General features: G+C 42.9%; 1 protein-coding gene across 2 annotated transcripts in view; it reads left to right on the forward strand.

Annotated features, from left to right (window-relative positions):
* Positions 1-12,550, forward strand: part of HS6ST1 (heparan sulfate 6-O-sulfotransferase 1) — a 189,851-nt gene that overhangs the window by 176,096 nt on the left and 1,205 nt on the right. The gene's annotated exons all lie outside the window — the stretch shown is intronic.

Consider the following 12,550-nt stretch of genomic DNA (forward strand, 5'->3'; position numbering starts at 1 on the left):
AAGGGTTCTTCTGAGGGCTTTGGAGAATTGTAGTGTACGCTTGTAAGCACATAATTAGGCCTATCTGCAGTAGAGCTGCAGAGGAGCTTGGTTGCCTTTCAGCCAGTTAGGACACCTTCAAGGTCCTTCAAATAAAAGTTGAGGCAATAACAGTGGGCCAAATTTAAGAAAAGAATCTCAAGGATTTATTAATCAAAAAGCTGCTTTTCAAAATCACATTGCCACTCTTCTGGTAGTCGTAAGTGCCCCTGCCAGCTGCAGGCAGGGGCTATCATTTACCACCCTCAGAAGCAGATGAACCCATGGTTTGTTAGAGCGTGATATCCCGTCTCCACACCCACGGGTGCTCTCCCTGTGAAATACCCACTGGGTATGTCATTGGGCCTTACACTCGTGCAGATTTGCCAGCTCTTTCAGCCTCATAATGTACTGATTGAGACCCAGCTGAGAATTCCTGTGATGGTTGAAGTTTCGAAGACTCAAATATCCCTGACGACCCAAACCAGTCTGATTTATGATTCCTGAGAGTGCAGCTGAAAGGAAACAAGAGGATTCCTGTAATTAGAAATATCTTTGCTATTCCTTGCACCTCTCTCGGCAGTGCCTGGGACAGGTCACTGACAGAGACAGGATGCTGGCTGGCCTAGACAGAGCAGTGATGGATTCAGAGCAGAACCTTTCCAGCACAGCTCAGCTAATGAATTCTGCAGTCTTTGTTAGCTTCCTCAGTATGCTGATTCACTTAAGGAAAGAAATTGTTTCTGTGACCTGGACCATCACTTTGACAATTCCTGCTGGCTATTTCTGTATGCCTGCTTTAAATGAACTGTGGCTGCTGTGAGGTTGGCAGAGAGTACTAGCGCCGTTTGCTATAAAATACCTGCACCTTCTATTATGCATGTTACATATTTTCCTTTTCTTTAAGAAACGGTATTAACAAAAGCGTTAACTGCAGGCTAGCTCATGCTGTGTTGCTCTCAGGCTGTAGCAGAAGAAGTTGAAGCCAATTAGAATTAACGTACTGTTTTCCAATCAGCCAAAAGATGAGTAACAATGCCCATGATGTCTCCAGTTGTGCTGTCAGGAAGGGCTGGTGTTGGTTACAGTAACAGCAGAATGAGTAGCACCCTATTTCTCAGGCTGCACTGCCTGAGCCCCACTCCTGTGGGGTTTTTAAGAGCAAACTCTAACCCCTGCCTTAGGTCTGACTCCGGACACTGTGCCACATGCAGAATGCACTGCAGCATGGGTATCTTGATGCTGGCCTGGCCTGTGAGACCAGTTGCTTTTAGATGCACACCCTTTGCTGGATTGGTTGCATACAGCTTTCAGTAATGTCTTTCTTTCCAAGGAAATAATGTGTTTTAGACAGAAGCCAGGCATTTTGTTACGCCTGCCAGGTTGTAAGGGGGTGCATATATGCATATAGGTATTTGGTGTTTAATAATTGAACCTGGCTATATCAAGGTTGTCTCTCAGCTTTAAAGACAGGGCATTGTTACTGGAAAATGGGATGTTTTCCTGTGCTGAAGACAGAGTTTTCTTCCTGAGCTAATCCTGGTGTCTGCAGCTGCCTTCTAGATATCACCTCCTAAAAGGCAGGGAATGAACTTCTGCACATCTGTAACAGCTACATTAAGTACCGTGGTTTATTGTAGAATTATGGATGATGATGGCTGGATTACTAAATTGTAAATCAGTCAAAGCATTCTGATGATATTCTAAACCATGAGAGAGAGACTCATGCAGGAAGAGGCAGTGATTTATTGCACCAACTGGTAACGCATCCATCCCCAATTATTTTTATTTATCATTCTTTTGAAAAGATTTCAACCCTTCATAAAAACAAATTTAAAAGAAAAAGAAATCTGTAACGATGATAAAGTTTTGCTATAATAAAAATTGACACTCCTGCGCTGTCATTTCCAGTGATAGGAAAGCAGAGAATAAGGAACTTAAGATACACAAACTTCACAATAAATTAGTTGAATGATTGCCCTTGTTTAATTGTCTTTTACAAGCAAATGAAGGGAATTTTTTCCTTTTTATTCCTAAATCTGTTCCTTTCAAAGTGTCTCACACTATCTGTAGTTTTAAAACATTGGTACCCAGGATTTGGAATGCTTAGCAAGTCATCCGTCATCCGTTTCCAAGGCATTAGCAGCACAGACAGGATTTATTTCAATCTCTGCAGTTGATTCTTTGATCCGGGACTTGCTTAAGTGCATTCCAGTGCAATTAATTAGAAAAACAGTATAAGACAGTGGCAACTCCGAGTGATCTTAAATGTAGAAGTGGCTGATCAGTAGCTCTGCTTTCTTGGGGATTATCTATTTGTTGCTTGACAGCATCTGCTATTCCTGAGCAAGGGAAAGCCAGTTAATTGAGAAGGGGGAGCTTTGGTACTCTTCGTAAGCCACTAATATGACCATTTGCAAGAAAAGCAGCAGTGTGGGAACCCCTCCCAGCACTGGGTAAATGGAATCAGGACCAGTCATCTATGCCATTAAGTGCATGTAGCTCACATGGATTTGTTTTGCTGGGCAGCAGTTGTTCCCTTTCTCTAGCAGCCCTACCTGGCTCACAGAGATGCTCTTTGGAAGCCAGTCCTTGCAACAGCTTGCATTGTGGTTGCTTCCAAGAATGGGCTGCACTGCTCTTTATGTTTTAGTTCCTTGGGGTGTCTTGTTTCCTTATGTACCCTGGCTGATTGGAAGTTACAATGTTTGCTTGTCTGTCCAGGACATGTCAATCTAGTTTCAAAATCCTGTGCTTCTCAATTCAGTTTCCTGAGTCTTCCCACTCTGATCAATACAAGTAGCCATCCATCAGGTTTTGACTGGAACAAGATTGAGCCGCAAGCAACTCGTGGGTGTCTGTGTTGCAGCTGCAGCTGCCTGACACAAATATTGCATCCTTTTGGCTGAGGCAGGCAGTTGCTGAGGAATTCAGTTGTCCTGCATAAGCAATCAATATCTGCTCCTGTGACTACTCTTGCTCCCTTCATCTTCCCGTATGGTTTCTTTATAATTTAATCTTTCTCAAGAAGAAATACTTCCTGTCTGTCATGCTGTTACACTTCTTGAATCTTAGTGCCAGTGGAACTCCTGTGATGCGCAAGAGAAGCTGGCTTACAGATCAAAAGAAAATGCAAATTCCAGCCTAGCTGCTTTGTTTGCAACTGATGCAGATGAATATCTTTCCATATTGCATAGCTACTTCTGCTTTGTCTTTGCACTATTTCAACTTGCTTCTGGTTTTCTTTTTTTCTGTGTGACAGTATCCTAATCGTTCCCAAACTGCATCCTGAAGTCTGCAGGAATCAGATGCAGATATCCTGCTTTATTAGGTAAAATATGCACTTGTTTTATTCACTGCACCCATCTTGACACCTGGGGAGGCTTGAATCCCTGGCTTTCTCTCTCTTCCCAGGGTAAAGACAGCACAAAGCTGTGCAGATTTCTATGCAGAACCAGTGCATCTCAGTCTCGATGACAAGTAGGAGACATAAATTTCAGCCTCCTCGATAACCTGGCAGCCTCCACTGGCACTTTATTAGGGGACAGCACTTACCTCAGGGAGCTAGAATAAGACCCCAAATGTTTTCCACTTAACCTGTCTAGTGCTAGGGTAAAAACCGCTATCTTCTGCTACCTCTCCAGTGCCACACTGACACAGAGATGAAAAGTCTCATTGCAAATGTCTCTTCAGGGGCTGATTTGTTTCTTGCTTGTTTTTAATGTGTCCAGCCTACAGGGAGAAACTCAAAAACCTAATGGGTACAGTACTCTTAGAGCAAATATTTTACAGTAAATATGGCTGCAGTGTGTGACTAAGATCTGTATTTTGTGTAGTGCTAAAATCAATAAAAATGAAAGTCCCTGCAATAGAGCCCATAAGTGAAGGGAGAGAACATGTTTCTTAGGGAGAATGGCAGCGTTTTCTCATCCTGAACCTCCTACCTTGATGACAGCAAGGGCAATAATAAAAGCTAAAGAATGCAAAGAATAGGCATGGGTTGCAGTCCACATTTCTACTGTCTGTCCTCTGCCAGCACTGATGTAATCCTTCTGGCAGTGAAACTTTCCATTGCAGTCTGTCAGCATTCAGATGTGCTATTGATTAGTTGGTTTACTAAGGTCACTTAGGAATCACAACAAACCTCCTGAAACTTGGGAAAGGTAATAAATCGAAGGTATATGATTTGTAACTCGCCGTCATTTTTGGTGCCTTGCTTCAGTAGAAGACAGCAGTCAACACTTCCTAAGCGCTTGATAGGAGGAAGGTTATAATGGCAAAAGAAAGCATTTGTTTATAAATGGTGTAAGTAACATAAGCTTTTAATGGGTCCTAGAGGAGTCCAAGGCTCCAGAGGGCTCTGGAATGCCTTCCTCTCCTCCCCCCATCTGCTCCCCTCACCCTGACCCCACTTTTTTTTCCAAGCCTTTGGCCAATTTTCATCACATCTGTCATTTTGAAAAACGAGCTGAGGTTCATAACGTGTCATGTGTCTTTTCATAGATTAACTTGTTTGCAAGAGACACTGCAACAGGAAATTCTTGTGCTTACACAGCAGCTCGGTTTTCTTGAAGAGCAGAGATGTTTTTAAAACCCATAGTCTGTGTCTATTCTGCTAATTGGATATAAAACAGCCATGAGGCATGAGGGTGATAGGACCGTACTTGTTTCCTGGGTGAAAGCCTATTGGTAGTGCTTTGCTAGCAAATCTGAACTGGGGTGGCGTGTGTACTAATGCGTTACGAACACAGTGAGTATCAGTGCTGCACAATACTGACATCTAAGGTACAAACACACCCTCATTTCATTTATGGAGACAGTGAGCCTGGAAGTGTCCATTTCTGATGGTTTCAGAGGAATTGATAGCAAACCATACCTGTCTTGATGCTGCATTTGATTCCAGACACAAACCTATGTAAAAGGAATATATATGTAATAGTATTCCAACTACTGCTTTGTAGACCTACCTTTCTTTGTAGGTCAACTTTAAATAGAGACGTCTCACACAGCTACCATGTGTGCAGAGGCACATGCAGACACACAGCATTGTCTTTCCTACAGATTCCAAAATCGAGGCTCAGTTGCTGCAGGAGCACACAGATTCATGTTTTCCTTGGCTCCACATCTGCAGGTTTCACCACCACCAGGATGGAGAAGGCCCTTGCAATAGTGTTTGACACTATCTGGTGTTCGTAAAGCTGTGATTCTGAGCCTGTGTGTCTATTGCAAACACCAAAAGGAGAGCTTTTGTTTGAAGTTGTTCTGAGTGGATGGAGGGGTGGTTGTTCCTCTTGTGAAATGCCTGAGATGCTGCTCACTCTTTTGTCTCTTTCTTCACTGTCAGCTTCTCTCATCTTTTATAGTGCCTTTGCAAGAAAGATGTGTTGTGTTTGGTACACACAGGTACAGGCACACAGGAGCTTCACGCTCCCTGCCTGCCACTGCAGTGTGACCGTTCATTGTACGATGAAAGGCTGCATCACCAGGATTGTGAAGCATTCAAAATCCTCCACATTTTAGGAAACACACAGGGGAAGAAAGAGGTGTGGCCTTCCAAGCATGCCTACTCAGTTACATTGTTTTTTAACTCCCAAGTTAATATAGTACTGGTATTTTTAAGTGTATATTTAATGAATATAACACATTTTAATTCCTGCTAAAAAATATAAATATGTAATAGATTCTGAGTCTGCAGCTATTTAAATCCAGAACATGAGACCTAAGTAACCTCAGGTTCATTTACACTCTGAAATCTGCTACAGATCTACTTACACCCTCAGCCAGTATTGTTACAGCTGCTGGAATTACGAGTTGACTCTGTTTTTCCATTTTTCATCTGTTCTTCCCCAAGAGGAAAAGAGAAATAGGATAGGATAGGATAGGATAGGATAGGATAGGATAGGATAGGATAGGATAGGATAGGATAGGATAGATCTGTTGGCACAGACCTAAGACCATCCAGTCCAACTACAATTATCCTGTGCACGGGAAGGGCAGCAGGAAAAGCTGCAGCCCTCAAAGCCATATAAATGCCCAGCTCTAGAAGTGCTCTTTTTTCAGGAGCTGCTGGTGCTTACAGAAGGGGTAGATGGACTGAAATACCCAATTTTACCTGCTGAAACCCACCCTCGTGTATTTGGAAATACGTGCTCTGGATTACATCCAGCCAAGAGAGTATGGAGGAGTTAATATTCCCATTTGGAAGAAGAGCATGTCAATTTGTCAGTAGTATGAGGGTATTCTCTTCTGGCTTCACCTCCTGAAGCAGCGCCAGTGTTGTTTTTCACGGTTAGCTCACAGTGGGCTGTCAGCAGCATGGCCTACAGTGAGATCAGACCCTAGGAGAAGTCCCTGAATGAAGATCTGGAGGGTCAGCAGAGCCTGTGTGATGGTTGTTGCATTTCAAAACATCCTATCTTTTAATACAGCAGAGTCCCAAGAGCAGCGACATCAGGCAAAACAAACCCAACTGTGCAAAACAAACCCAGTTACCAAAGCAAGCACTGACTTGCTGTAAAGACAGCCCCTTCCTTTACCGGAACAGAAAAATGTTGATGGTAGGTGTTTGCATACACAGGCTGAGTGAGTACTGGAGAACTGCCTTTGCTGTGAAGTTTCTTGGCTTCTGGTGTTTTGTGTTGCAACCTTATTTAAACATAGGAGACAGAAGAGACTTGTTTTTTTGTTTATTTGTTTGTTTGGGGTTTTCTTTCTTTTTTCTGTGACTTTTAAAGGGCTGAAGAGTTTATTGTGTGTGAAATGCAGGAAGAGTCTAAATGAACACCAGATGAGAGGAAATAGACTGAGGAAAATTAGGGCTATTTGCTACCAAAGGAAGTAATCATTGTACATATATTAAATTCCAATCTCTAACTGAGAGTGTGTTTTGTTATGCAAAAAATCTGACTGTGGAGTAAGAAGGGACACCTGGAGTCGTCCCACGTCTGGGCTTTAAAAGTGGTGAGCAGGGATTTGGTGTATTGGTGGTAAATAAGGCAAGAGAGGACTTGTACTGAAGCAGGTGGTGGGGATAGCTGGAGAGTGTTCTGCACCCCACCGTAGCAGAAGGTCATTTTGTGGCTGTGTGTAGAAGGGTAGAACAGTTTCCATACATCTGTTGTTTGTAGGTAACACATAGTATGACTTTATAGTGAGAAGATAAATTCCTTTCAAACTTTCACCTGCCACATTCTCAGCTCATCCATTAGTAGAAACCCCTGACTCACCTTTACTTGTTATTTACCTGTATGCCATTGCTGGGACTGCTCCTTTAGAATACACTGTCCATTTTCAGGGGAGATAACCCTAATGCCTAATAATCCTCTTAACTGTCTGTAAGGTGAGGGTTTACATGATTGCAGTAGTGGTGCTGACTGCTCTGGTTCTTTCCTTGCTCTAGTTCTTTCCTTGGTCCCTGCAGACTAATGGCAGGGTGGGTGCCTATTTTCATTTCGCTGGTAGGAAGCAAAATTACTAGTTGTTTTAGTGATAAACTATTTACAGTGACTATGAACTGAAAAAGGACCCTCACAAATGATTTGAGGAGTGTGTAATACATGGCCTTGGCTTATAAAGATGCCGTAAATCAGCCACAAATTTGACGTTGCTACTTCTTTTAAACAAAACAGAGTGTTTCTTGTTCCTGCAAGCTGGCGGACACCCTGTTCTGTTCTGTTCTGTTCAGTTAATTCGGCAAGGACACAGAAAGAGGTTTTTATTATTTTCTTCTTTAGCAGTAGAAAAATTGTAGCCTGGGGGCATGTTGCTTTGACAGATTGGGGTTATATGATTGAAGCTGACCTGTGCAGCTTCCTTCCCTTTCCCCCTCCTGGCAGGCGGAATGAAGCATTTATGATTGGAAGTGGCTATCCTTATTTTGCTCTTTATCTGATGGAAGGCCACCACAGTACCCAAGAAGGACTTCTGATAGATTTTACTTTTCCTGTGAGGGACACTTGAAAGCTCAGTGAAGAGCCCGTAGAAATAGATATTTTGGCTGTGTGGGAGGGAAGCATTTAATCACAGCGAAGAATAGGGGATTGCACAGTCAAATAAGCAGCTCTTGGTAGATTTTAGAGACTATCAGTGGGAAGAAGGGTATACTGAATAGGAATGTAGGAAAGCATAAATGGAAATGAACTGAAGAGAGATAATAGCATCATATTTAGAATCTGTCACTTCATCAGAATGTTGTTGACTGGTTATTAGCGAAAGAGAAGGAATTGTTTTTTTTAAAAGAAGGAGAGTTTCATTTCCCTTTCATTAGCTGAGGAACCTGCTGACAGGAATTAAGGCAGAATATAACTAAAGTGGGGCTTCAGCCACCCCCTCATGTCTGCAAGAAAGGGTTGTTTTTAACCCAGATCTGCTCGGTGACTGCATGTGCAGCATGGCCCTGAAAAAAAAACCAACACAAACCAAACAAAAAACCCAAACCAAACCCAACTCTGCTGGCAAAACCAAGGCTGCTTTGTGCTGCTACGGGAGAACAGGAAGGAGAGGTTGGGGTGGGAATCGTGTAGGCAGCAGTGCCCCTGACGCCTGTGTCATGAAAATACGCCTCAAATTAACTATTGTCCTCAATCCAGGCTGAAACAGGGGCTTTGCATAATCACTGAAGGAGACAGCTCCTGCTCCTAAAGATGTTAGGTTTTGAATTGCCAAGATAGACAAAGGAGACATTGGCAGCCCTTCACACATGGGAAACAGAGGCAGAAAGAGAGATCCGTCTGGGACACATAGGGTAATTTTGACGCAAGGGGTGCTTCCACTGATGTGTATACTCCAATTGCAGGATTGCCTTTCCTTTCTAATACTGGATTTTTTTCTCCCTGAAACTTCAGTTCTAATACAGGATTGTTTACCAAACACATGATTTCATTTTGCTCTGTTCAATAAATACAGTAGTGATTCTTTCCTCAGGCAAAACTGTGCAGCTTGCGTATAGATCTGAGTTGCAACACTGCTGTTGCAAATGCTCCAGGGATCTTCAGATAGATTTTCCTTTTGGGAGTGCAGGGACAATAATGCAAGGAAAGGCAGAGGTGGGACTTCGGCTTCTGCTCTTCTTTGTCATCCTGGGGATCACAACCCCATGGATATGTAGAAGGGGAGCTTACAAGAGTAGTAATGCTGTTCTGCCAAGCTTCACATGGGAAGAACAGGAAAAGAAGTATCTTACCAACTAGAATGTCCATTTTTCTTCTTCAAGTTTGTTGATGAAGGCCAGTGAGACTTGGCATTGCATGATCAGACTGGGGCTATTTGGGTATTTTATGAGGCAGGATTGAGTGGAACCATCTGGGCTAGGAGAAGACCACACTTCTGAAATGAGTCTTAAGGAATATTTAAGTAGCTGTCTGGGGCACCATGCTGAAAGGAAGGGCACTCCCAGCTGCGTGTATTTTATGGGTTTATTTTATCTCTGATGACAAAAGAGAACTCAGTAGCCATGTGGTTCCTCATAAATTGCAAGGCACTGCTGACAAGTGGCACTGCCCGTGTTCTCAACCATGCTGGCGCAAAGTTCCCCCCACTTTCTGGCTCATGATATTAATAAGGTTGCTGCTAATGAGTGATGCTTTAGCAAGATAGCTAACTTTTCTCTGCACTTGAAGGCAATCCCCAAGTTATAGTTCATGAATGCAAACTTCAGTATCTTAAGTACTTTAGGTGAATGCTTACATGGTCATTCATCTAATACCAAAGTGGCTCATCTCTCCAGTTCCTGAGGCCCCGGCCTTCCTGAAGGTGTGCTCTTTACTTTCCTGATAGCCCAGGGAATCTGCACCTCTGAAAGTAGTATCCTTCCAGAAAGCTAAATAGAGGTTTGGGAGAATAACTTCCAGTATATCAGTGGCACATCTCATCTTAGGCGGTTTAAACTATTCATTTGCACTGCAGTCTCTGTTTATTTGTTTGTTTGCTTGGATTTTAATTTAAGCTCCACTGGGGCAGCTTCCTAATGTACCTCCAGGGGCCTGGTTCCACTGCCAGTATTCCAGTTTCCAAAGATGCATCTTATTTCTGTTTTAGGAGGCAAGCTCCACTTCATCTGCTTTTCTGCGTGACAGACCTGGGAAGGGTCACATCAAATTCAGTATATTTTCAAAAAACATTCTATTCAGTATTTCTATTGTGTATTTTTTTCTGTCCATGAGATGAATCTTACAGATTGCTCATGGTAAAATATTTACCAGCATTATCGCTTCAACTAAGATAATAGCTCTTGAAGTGCAGGTGTGAAAGAAGAAATACTTGCTCCTAACCTTTTCTCAGTCTATGTCCTGTTCAAGCTGTTTGTGATTCAATGGACCCTACAAGCTTTGTATTCCATGTTTACTAATGGATCCCTAAAGTTTAAACAGAGGCAGAGGGAAAGAAGACAAACTGGACTCAGGCTTACAAGAATCAGATTCATGCCAGCTCTGCCACAGACCCTCATTTGACTTTATGGCCATCTGGCCATCATTTTATATTGGTAGTTCCCCTGTGTACAAAATACAGTTTCTAATGGTTCTTTTTTTCCTTATCCATACTTGTATAGACTGCAGGTTTAGACAGGAATCGGTTCCTCCTGTGTCTTTGGATACCGCACAAATGAGTCCCTGATCTTAGGTGAAACTTGCAGTTTCTGCAAGCTGTATAATAATAATTAGCTTCTACCTGCTACAGGAAAAAAATGCAGCCTTTAGATTACATTGGTGTAAATAAAAAGTCCACTACAGTTCACAAGTGCTGGTAGTGTTTTGCATCAATGTCTCACTTGAACATCTGGCATTCATCATTGCTTTCCTTTTCCTTCCACTGTCATATTTTATCCCCATCTGTTAGAGGTTTCTTAGCACTGTCTCTGTAAATCATAGCTGCATCTCAGTCTGGGAAGTTGACTCATTACAGGCTGCAATGTAAATGAAGGAAAAAGAGGTAAATTTAAGGGAAGTGTTTCTCTTACGCACTCTGCCCCCTTCTTTCTCCCCATGTACACAGACAGTACTAGACAGTATTCCTAGACAGTGTGATACCCTTGCTATGAAGAGAAATGGAAAAGCTTCCAAAAATAGGAAATGTCTTTATCAGGCCTAGTTCTGAAGGCAGAAAGAGGAGAAGAGCTGGAGTCCAAGTGGACACCCACTGCCATTGCTGGAAAGATTACAAAATTTACTGCTTTGGAACAACCCATCAGCAAGTTAATAATCATTTGGGAAAGCAAACATTCCTTAAAAGTCAGACTTCCCAGGCAATGTCTTTGATGTATTTACTTAAAAATAAATTACGCTTATTGCAGTAATTGAGTTTTCTGCTAGGAATAATAATATTGAGGGTGCTAAGGAAATACAAGTGTGTTAATATTAGCCAAAGCAGAATTTTTACCTTTTTTAGCTTTCTTTTTCCCTAAAAATATGTGCAGTTCCCTCACAATGGCCATCACACTGAGCTCTCCCAAGCCCTGCTGGTGGCAGCAAGCCATGTAGCAGCATTCCAAAGATGCATTTCCGGTGTGGAAATGACCCACCACCACCCCTATATGAAACATTTCCAGTATCATATGTGCACTATCCTGACACAGCCCCAGTGCACAGTGACACACAGCCCTGTGCACTGGGAGCACATGTGGGCTTAATTCCCCGCCGGCTTTAGCAACTAGAGAAGGTATTTCCTTGTTCTAGAAACATTCAAGAGACACCACAGTCCCAAGCTGCTAGAAGTCAAGGGAACAGGCCCATTTCCCTCTACAGAGGGCTGTTGCAGACTTCCATCACGATCAGTCCCAGAACTTTACCCAGGCACAAGGTGGGCTGAAGCTGGAGGGTCTCTCTGTACAAGGCAGCTGTCATGTTTGCAGTTCAAGGGACAGCTTGTATTCTTGGGGACTTCATTATATTTGGAACAGCAAGAATGCCCCATGTCACCATGTGTGTTCCTCCTGATTGTCTTGCTTTTTCCTCCTTTTAGTCTCATGTGTCTTAAGTTTGTTTGAACCCACAGCAGACTAGCTGAGAGTGACCTACGGCTACTATTACTGGTTGTCAACTCATGCCTTCTCTTTCTACAAAGAATATTGCATTCCCGATTTCCCATTATTTTTCACTTATGTTTCTGTGGTGCTATCCTGCTACTTACTGCAGACTCCCACATTTCAACTCGGCAGCCAGATCAATCAAGCAGTAGGTGTCCTGGTCAGCATCTGCATGAAGTGAAAATGATAGCCCAGCTTGTAAACCAATTGCTGAGCTGTTGTGAAGAGCAAGCCCTGGCTGATTCAGAGGGCACGTGGCCATGTGAAAGGCCAGGCAGTCCCTGAAGTCACAGCTGCTCTCTGAAGCTGGTAGATTGGTTGAATACTGATGATTTGTTCTGGCATTTGCAGTCTGTGGCTGAAAACAAATGTCCTGGTGAAAGCATTGCTACTTGGCAAGACTAGAATGGTGGGCTATGAGAAAGAGAAACGCAGGTCTAATGGTGCACAAACTACTTTGCAAAGATACTGCAAGAAGATGACCCAAGAGTACAGTGGAATGGATGCTGTGGT

The sequence above is a fragment of the Pezoporus occidentalis genome, unplaced genomic scaffold, assembly GCF_034315485.1.
Source record: "Pezoporus occidentalis ecotype Australia unplaced genomic scaffold, CSIRO_AGI_Poc_V1 ctg233, whole genome shotgun sequence".
Classification (NCBI taxonomy): domain Eukaryota; kingdom Metazoa; phylum Chordata; class Aves; order Psittaciformes; family Psittacidae; genus Pezoporus; species Pezoporus occidentalis.